This window comes from Buceros rhinoceros, unplaced genomic scaffold, assembly GCF_000710305.1.
Source record: "Buceros rhinoceros silvestris isolate BGI_N320 unplaced genomic scaffold, ASM71030v1 scaffold27960, whole genome shotgun sequence".
NCBI lineage: Eukaryota > Metazoa > Chordata > Aves > Bucerotiformes > Bucerotidae > Buceros > Buceros rhinoceros.
Genome location: NW_010391740.1, coordinates 23674 through 31946, shown reverse-complemented (window position 1 = coordinate 31946; position 8273 = coordinate 23674). Strand labels below are relative to the sequence as shown.

General features: G+C 43.1%; 1 protein-coding gene across 1 annotated transcript in view; it reads right to left on the bottom strand.

Annotated features, from left to right (window-relative positions):
* The window catches only part of PTCHD1 (patched domain containing 1), a 26906-nt gene that overhangs the window by 2235 nt on the left and 16398 nt on the right, over positions 1 to 8273 (bottom strand). The gene's annotated exons all lie outside the window — the stretch shown is intronic.

The following is an 8273-nucleotide window of genomic DNA, read 5'->3' as shown; positions in this document are numbered from 1 at the left end:
CCTGCTGATGGGATCTGACCTATGGTGAAAACAAAGAAATACGACTTGAAGTGCCTATGCTGGAAGCAGAGCATTAGTTTGTGTAAAATCTGTAAAAAAGAAATTTTCAAATAGGCTGAAAATTGTCAATTAAATCAGTCTCTGATTTCTTCACCTCCTATACACGTTTTCTGTCAGGAAAAAGAAATCCTAGAAAGGAAACAAACAAACAAAAGCACAAATAAATTTGAGAGATACAGAATGGTAGAACTGATACGGGACTGCTTACAGCACTGGTCTTCTTACTTTAATCTAGCTAAGGACTTGTAAAACCAAATACAGCTCTGTTTTCCTTGGCAGTTCCTACATTTTGTACTGTATTTAATTAACTCTTAAAATGGATATAGCATTCATGAAAGGAGATGAAGACCTGCAAACCTAAAATCCTGCGTTTAACCCCCAAATGGAGTTAAATTGGGAAAAGTACATGGTTTTATCTTAATCCCTGGTTGGTCATAGTCTTCCTACAGCTTCTGTTTTGTGACTGATAACCAAGGCACATGTGGAGGACACGGGCCTCTGCTCTCTCAGGGTGGACCTGAGCTGGGAGCACAGCCACCGAACAGCTATCAGGAGACAGCGGCTGAGATAGAAGAAGGCTGATGTTTTTACACAGAGATGAACAGAAAAACATAGTCTTTGTCTCGCTCCTAAAATGTAAGACTGTAATATTTTCTCAATATTTTCTCATAATAATTCATATCACGTTCATCTTTATTTAACAGATTCTTTCCATCTAATCCCACCCGCTGCTGCCTTTTAATTTCTCCTCCTCCTTACTCTTTTGCTGCGTTTGCTGTCCCCTGTCTACCTCTCTGGTCTGCTCTTGCATTACTCCCAGAAACCCCCCAAAGCCAGGACGTGGTGTTTTGCCCTTACTCATTCCCTGATACCGTTAGATAACAGTGCTGAAATAGTTGTTGGTGCCACTGAAGCGCAATCACTGGACTTTTGAAGTTGATGCTCCAGCCAGGCAGGTCAAGGTAAGTCACAGATCTCTGTCGGAATTTCAGGCAGTCGGCAGAGTACCAAAATCGCTCTACCAGATCTGCTCTCTCCACCTGTAAATGATCATCACTTTTGCCACAAGGGCTCTGAATATTGGTAGAGAAACCCCCAAACAAAGTAGGTATTCTGAAGAACCAGAAAGCCAGAAAATAGATCACAGGGTTTGGAACCAGACGATCTTTAAGAACCCTTCGAACCCAAAGCATTCTACGATTCAATGATCATGTTTGTTCTTAATCACTTCACGCAGGCTAAATACTTCACTCACTTGACAAGAGAACCCTTTTGTGGTCAGTACCTTCTAGTGCAGGGGCAGCTGGAGCTGACTCAATCCACCCTTCCCGCAAGGAATATCCTACCTATATTTTAACAGATGGCAGAGCTGGTCACTCCACTGATGCTGAAAAGAGTAAGTATGGTGTATTTCGTAAAGAATTCCAAATACAGAGCTCGTAAGGTGAGGTAAGAGGACAGCTGGTGTGTCTCCTTACGATGGTCACCAGGTGTTTAAAGTAACAAAGTCCGTGCTCTCATGCATAGCAGATAACTTACCTATGCTGTTATCTGGAGTCACAGCCCGGACCACAAACGCCCAATTTGTAGCAGTATTACAGTCCCGGTTTTGGTACAGCGTTTGGCATTCGTCTTCATTTTCCCAAACAATGTTTTACAGTTGCTTTCAGAGGCCAGGTCAAGACTGTCAATTTGATAACTAGCACCGTGCCCCTTCTTAGAGCTAATGGGAAATACTAGAACTCCCCAGATGTAAAATCAAGCAAAAAGCACAATCAGTGACTGGCACCCCGTTGCTAATTATGCTTCAAATAGTTATGTTCTAGGCTCAGTGGGGAAAGCTATTAAGCTTGCTTTCAGCGTGTTCTTTGTAAAGACAGACTGACCTTTATTTAAATGTAACTGATCACTTGCCAAAGCAGAGAGTGAGAGGTTTAATCCATTTATGGCTCCCATAAGTCCTGCAGACAGGCTCGTCTGAGAATTCCACATGGCATCATATGCATTAGCTTCGAGTGAGCAAAACAGAATAAAATGAGGTCATTGAATATCACAAATTACTTCCATCATGAGCTTTAGCTATAGCATGTTTTTTGTAAAAAAAAATTTCAGTTTTAATAAAACACTCAAATAGCCACATTAATTTGGAAAGCCCTTGACTGAGATGAAAAAAAGGAATTTAGGGTTAATTAAATATGATGCTGAGCATGAGTTTTTAAGAGGTATAAGATTTGGGATAATGTCTCATAACATGACTCCTGATACCATATATTTTCTTTAAACCACAATTTGCTTTTATATCATTTTTGAGACTACCCTCAAATGGAATGTGATTTAGAGAACTGCTCAAGTAAATGCACAAAGAGGTGTCACTGCATGTGCTCCACAAAGCCAACAGAAAAACATTTAGATCTTCTTCTACTTGTGGTTTGCTGCACAATTTGCATGTTAGGAATTGGTATTTTCCTTCAGTCATACAGTTTGGGATTCCTCTGTCTATTTGTGTAACAGCTACAAAATTCTCATTTACCTTTAGGACGACCAGCCTAAATGACGAGCCTGCACGCTTTTTGCATCAGTGGCACTACTGACCTGATCCATTGTCCTCTGAGAAAAAGATTACACCCAGACTAAACAACAAATTAGGCACGGCAGTCCAAAGATTAGCCTCATTTAGCTAGAATGAGATTTACCCAACCTGATTTACTCCTCTAAATACTGACTACAAGCACAACTTGGGGTGACAATCTCCAACGTTGTCTAACTCACGTTAAGTCTAACACAGAGAGACGAGGACAGAGAGCTCCGTGGAGGCATTTTGTGAGAATTTCTTTCACCTTCCTGTCATTTCAGAGGTTCCATTTTTTTCATCCTTAATGATTCGCACTGATTACCTCTATTCCTCTTGCTGGTGCTATTTCTACTTCATATAATATTGACAGGAAGAAGGCAAATTTTTCCTTACAAACTAATTCTGTAATTGCTTTAACCGATTTTCTCATTTTAATACAGATTTAGCCACAGATCTGTAATGATTTAGAGCAATTTGTTCATTATTCACAGTCATTCAGTAAATAATAAATACGAACTCAAACAGCTAATGGGTTACTAGAGATCTTTTCCTGTTGATATTTGCTATTATGATTCACTGGTTGTGTCCTACAGTCAGGTTGTACAACCATGAGCTAAGAAGAAGGAGTACATAGAAAGATGTGATTTTTTTTATGGAAAAGAGGTTATGAAAGGGCAAAGGAAAATATTAGGGGAATAGGAGAAAGGTACTGGACAAAATGGGGACTAAACTCTTTTCTTCCTTATTCTCTTTTTCTACTATTTTGCATTGCAGCAGATACTCCTCCCACATGTCTCGGATGACTGAGGACAGAAATTCTGGCTTCTGTAGCCAAAGAAAATGAAGACTATAACCACTGTTATTTCTGAGGAGCTTCATTTTTTTATGGGCTGAAGTGGGCTATCTTTAGTTTTAGAAGCTAATAACAATACCAGCAATAGAAATAACAAATTACACCTAGCTTAAATACAACACTTTTATGAGTAGCCTGAAAATGCTAAAAAAAGTGTCATTTGCCTTCTTCAGGAGCAAGTCTTTCGATTGCACACGCTCGGCAAAATCAATGCAGAGCATGCATGAGAGAAAAAAAAGCACTGGTAGGAAGTTGTGAAAACCAAGGCAAAATCTTCTGTTGCTTAAAATTATAAAATCATTTACCTCATTTTAAACACTACGTGCAGGCACTTAAATTCTTCCTTTCGCACCGTTTTAAAATCTCAGAGAAGAAACGCATCCTTTCGCCTGCTAAGTGGTTGTTCACGCAAGAGGCCTTTATGAATCCTCATCAGCAGCCTCGGCTTAGAGCTGGCTCCTTCCTGCCCGGCAAACAGCGAGACCAAAGCAAAGGGCGAAGGGATTTAACGCAGCCCCGGTCCCTGTGGGAGGGCGGCAAAGTGACTTTGCGGTCACCAGTCACAGACCAACTCTCTACTCACTTGGCTTCACTGCTACCCTAAACCAAAGGCTGCTGCCTAGTTTTATTTTTTGAAGATTAAGAGATGTAGTCAATTTTACACTAAAATCACGTGAGGGCTCAATCTTATCATGATTAAGAGGAAGTTTGGGTACTCAAACAGACTTCTGGAAGAGAAAGCAAGGGGAATGACTGAGAACAAGGTTTTGGTTCCTCACCTTGCAGTGTCACCCACCTATGAAAGTAGAGAATAACAGTACACTGTGGGCACCTTTTTATTTTGTTTTGTTTGTTTTTACTGTTTTGAAGGTTGCCTATCTCTGTGTGCGTTTGATACTTGAGTAAAACCTCTCTGAATAAAGAACCACTTACAGGTTTTGAAGTTCCAGCCTTCTGTGTGGAAGGTCACATTTTAGAGGTAATTTATTTTATTCACCCCATTTTAATGCAGTGGCACACGAAATGCTAATAACGATTGATCTCCGCCTCAGTGAGGCTGAATGCTGTACCAGTACATATGTTGCCCATTACCCACCAGAATTAAGACTAATAAAGCACCAAACTCTCTTCCGAAGGGGACAGACGTCTCTAGTAGCCAGGGCAGGTTAAGGGGTGGGGTGGTTCCCCATTCTCAGGCACCGCTTTCCCTTCCCTACCAAAGTCCCTCTTTGCTACTAATTCACTTGTTTCTAGTCTCAATTGGCTAAAAGTATGGCTAGGATTAGAAACATCAGCAACCTTTTTTTTTTTTTTTTGTTTATTACTTTTTAATCTGAAATCTTTTCCTGAGACTGATGGCACAGAAAACTGCCAAAACCTTGGGAATGAGTCATGGTAAGATGCATGTATGGGAGCCTTGCAAACCGGGGAGGCAAAAGCTTGAAGAGGAAGCATGCTCAGACGGAGTTACTGAGGTTAAGCCAGGATTTTGATTTAAGGTTTTTGCTTGTATTGTAACGGTTGCATCCTTGTAACGCTATCGGTTCATCGGGAGGAATGCTGTCTCGCTTAGGCTGATTTAAGCCTGAAAGCATCCCACTGAATAGGAGGAGTTGTCTGGAAGAGGAATTTAGCGTGCAGTGTAAAAGTGTTTGAATTTACAGAGCACCAGCTTTCTTTGGGGAAATCTGGGAAGGACAGCTCGATTCACATTCAAAGTGGAGTGCAATATCACCCGCAGAGACAAACAGCAGAAAAATTAACATGGAACAGCTAGGATACTATAAATTCATATCCCAGCTAGCTGCCAAATCAGGGAAGGTCTCAGGAACCGCACTTGTGCAAAATGAGTACATGGGAGATCAGAATCATGCTGCCGGAATTGCCCTTTCCAAACCAATACTGTAATAACATATGATATAATGAAGGTGCAATGAATTTTCCTAGCCGTCAGTATTAAAAATAACAATGTCTACTGCTCAGCTCTGGGATTGCTTTCCACGGTAATGTCAACAAAGAGGCTGGGATAATTTCCTCCTGCTGACTTACATTTTCCAGCTAGATCAGCGAGCTCATCAGCTCCCATCTTCTGAAAGGCCAAGCGAAACTGCTAATCTGGACTCCCTTTGTCCCAGGAGTTGCTACCAACCAGTTGTTGACTAAATGCACGACCTGCCACTTGTGGCCTCTCCCAGCAGGCATGACTTTAACTCGTAACATACAGCATGTTCAAAGTGCTGCTGAATATGCAGAGAGAGCAAGAGAATTTGCACCCAGCTGAAGCAAACACCTGGCTTCTCACCCTGTTTTCACTAAAATAATAAACTACAACATCTACCCGCTCCAGCATGCAGACAGAATTAGATGTGACCGTTTTCAGCTGAGTGTGTAGCTATGCAGTGGCATGGGTTGAGCTGAACAGGTAAACCATTGTTAGCGTGGTGTTGCAACAAACTGTGGGTTACCCCAACCAATGTCCACAATGGCCATAAACGGGGCTGCAACGGTTCTGGTGCATGAATGTCACCCCTCAAAGAGAGTGGGTATCGCTGGACATCCCACTGCGTGCAGACTCGCCTGTAGCAAACATTTCTGCCGAGCAAAGGAAACGCACTGCAAATCCCACTTGCTTTTTGTATAACTGCCTGTACTACTACTACTACTACAGTGTAATATTTTACTATACTGATTCATTATTATCCTATAGTATTTTACTCTACCGTTCACGGCACAGAGTAAAATACTATAGGATACTAACGTCCAGTAAGGTACTCATCTGATCAACCGCGTTTCCAGGCAGCAGTGTTTGTCTCGGGAGAACTGGGGCAAGGGGACTGAGGGCTGTGCGTAGTCTTCAACGCATGCTCCGGATTTGCAAAGTGAGTGAAGTTCCAGCCACCCAAGCACAGCCTGGCTTCATTTCATACCTCCGAGCACAGGTTCAAAGGCCGAGTTAGCCTGAACGCTGTGTGGAGGAACGGTAACTGGATTAAAAAGGAGATGGACGAGCAATACAGGATGGGCTGTACTGGTATAAGCATAGGACGTACATATTGCAACGTTTTCTCTGCCTTCTGTCACACAGACCCTACATGTCTGTACTGAATTACAGGTGTGACAACATAACTCAAAAATACGATGACGTATGTCGGGTAGGTTCAGTATTTGCAATTATTATTTTAAAGACTAATGAATTTTACACACATATCACTAAGGTGTACTACGCCTGCCAGTGTTAACATCTGACTTGGGATCTTACCAAAAGAGAAACATATAAATTAGATACGTCAGTCTGTTAGGCATCTAGGCATGATACCAGCAGATCAATCTCTGGAATTGCTTTACATTTCAGTATCAGCCATCCGCCCTCAATTATCAGGTTGATCTCTCTGTCTGTAAGTACAACAGCACCCGCCATCCCCGTCAGAAAGCCCCAGGCATGCCTATGTATTCCTCAACTCACTACTGGGATCAAAACCGCAGCGTCTTGGTGCATTCACACCAGATAAAAATCTGCTTCAGTCTCCGTAGAGAGAGTGGTGTTTTGTGCCGTATCTACTTGGCAACAAAATAAGAGAAACCAAAATGTTTAATAATATACTCCCAGTATCTGCTGTTTTTCACAGCTGTGGGCGGCTGTGCCCACAGAAGCGCACCACTGAGGAGAAAGCGTCCCTGTACAACACTCTGTATTGGTTGGTGCCTGCAGAGAAGGAATCTTCAACTGGTGCTCAGCACTTCATGCTATGAGACCACACTATTATTTTTAGTCATAGATCTTGCGGAAAGATTCTCTGGGCCGTTAAGCCTGTGCTCAAATTGCTTAGTGCACAGGGAGGAAAGCGTCTGGAAATCCAGCACAAGATTTGTGCCTCATTTAGGTCTCGTGTAGTGCTGCCAATCACAGCTTAAAAGGGGGCTACGCTCCTCATAAGACTCATACGGATCTGCTGCACCAGAGTCAGCTCGATCCCAGTCTTCTGGCCACAATATCCTACGTTTCCTACGTTTCTAAACTTTATAGAACCATAGAATCTTTTGGGTTGGAAGGGGCCTTAAAGATTCCATCCCCTCCCCTGTCATGGGCAGCGACACCTTCACCGGATCAGGCTGCACAAAGCCCCCCCAACCTGACCTTGGACACTTCCAGCGAGGGGACATCCACAGCCTCTCTGGACAACGAATTCCAGTGCCTCACCACCCCCGCTGTAAAGGACTTCTTCCTTACAGCTAATCTAAGCCTACTCTCTTTCAGTTTAAAGCCATTTCCACTTGTCCTATCACCACATGCCCTTGTAAAAACTCCCTCTCCAGCTTTCCTGTAAACTCCCTTTAGGTGCTGGAAGGCCACTGTGGTAAGGTCTCCCCAGAGCCTTCTCTTCTTCAGACTGAACAACCCCAGCGGTCTCAGCCTGTCCTCATATGGGAGTTTCTCCAGCACCCTGATCATCTTTGTGACCCTGCTCTGGACTTGCTCCAACCAATCCACGTCTGTCTTATGCTGGGGGGCTGAGAGCTGAACGCAGTAGGTCCAGGTGGGGTCTCACGGGAGCAGAGCAGAGGGGCAGAACCAACTCCCTCCACCTCCTTGTGGAAACGCAGCTTAGGATTAGCTCTCTGTCCTCCTGTGAAAGTCGGTTTTGGTGAGGTGTGGACCTGTCTGAGTTATACTAAAAAGTAGACATTTGCACAAAGAATGCACTGACAAAAAGAAATCACCCTCACGCTCTTGGTCTCACCCTGAATGACCGGAACACAGTCAGTGGTACTTGAGGTACACGACGAATC